This window comes from Austrofundulus limnaeus, unplaced genomic scaffold, assembly GCF_001266775.1.
Source record: "Austrofundulus limnaeus strain Quisiro unplaced genomic scaffold, Austrofundulus_limnaeus-1.0 Scaffold3327, whole genome shotgun sequence".
Taxonomy (NCBI): Eukaryota; Metazoa; Chordata; class Actinopteri; order Cyprinodontiformes; family Rivulidae; genus Austrofundulus; species Austrofundulus limnaeus.
Window position 1 is genome coordinate 2,404 of NW_013955729.1, and position 1,108 is coordinate 3,511.

The 1,108-nt window shown below is 58.8% G+C and overlaps 1 pseudogene; it reads right to left on the minus strand.

Moving 5' to 3' along the window:
- Positions 1-532: 532 nt before the first annotated feature.
- On the minus strand, positions 533-933 carry LOC106511842 (filamin-C pseudogene; annotated as a pseudogene).
- Positions 934-1,108: the final 175 nt, after the last annotated feature.

The window sequence follows — 1,108 nt, forward strand, 5'->3', positions numbered from 1 at the left end:
GGACTAGTTCTAGACTGGTTCTGGACTAGTTCTAGACTGGTTCTGGGACTGGTTCTGGGACTAGTTCTAGACTGGTTCTGGACTAGTTCTAGACTGGTTCTGGGACTAGTTCTAGACTGGTTCTGGACTGGTTCTGGGACCGACTCTGGGACTGGTTCTGAACTGATTCTAGGATGGTTCTGAGACTGGTTCTGGGACTAGTTCTAGACTGGTTCTGGACTAGTTCTAGACTGGTTCTGGGACTAGTTCTAGACTGGTTCTGGACTGGTTCTGGGACCGACTCTGGGACTGGTTCTGGACTGGTTCTAGGATGGTTCTGGGAACCTAAAATCTGGATTGGTTCACCTCCAGCAGACCCTCTTCCCTGTAGCCCCGCCCCCTGGGCCCACCTGTGCAGGTGAAGCCGCACCCCCTGAGACCAGCACACCTGTGCAGATGAAGCCCCGCCCCCTGAGACCAGCACACCTGTGCAGATGAAGCCTCACCCCCTGGGACCAGCACACCTGTGCAGATGAAGCCCCGCCCCTCTCACCTATGGACACCAGGCGGATGTGCTCCCGGTCCAGGAACTCCAGCGCCACAGAAACGTTCTCCAGCTTCATCTGGCGGAAGTTGGGTCTGGAGTGGTACTTCCGGTACATGTTCTTCTGGCTCAGGACCTCCAGCAGGCCGATGAGCTTGAGGCCGTCGCTCAGGTCCCTCTGCAGGTCCTGGATGGACCTGTTGAGGACCTTCAGGTGCTCGTTGCACCACCTGGTGAAGGTGTTCTGTTGGATCTTCTTCCAGGGCGCGTCCTCAGCCAGGTCCTTCTCCGTGGCCGGCATCTCGTCCTCCTCGGAACCGGCCAGGAACTCAGGAGGAACCTGCTGCAGCTCAGGCTCCAGGAAGCTGCTCATCATCATGGTCCTGCCGAACCGGACCGGACCGGACCGGACCGAGGCGAGGCGAAGGAGGGAGCGGGTCCGGTTCGGACTCAGTGAGTTCAGGTCCGGCTGGAGGCTCAGAAAGTTCTGTTAGTCCTCCGGACGGTCCGGATCCTGGCGCGCAGACAGCGGGTCCGGACAGAACAGAACCGGGTCTGAGGTCCAAGTGAGTCAGAGGTTCTAAC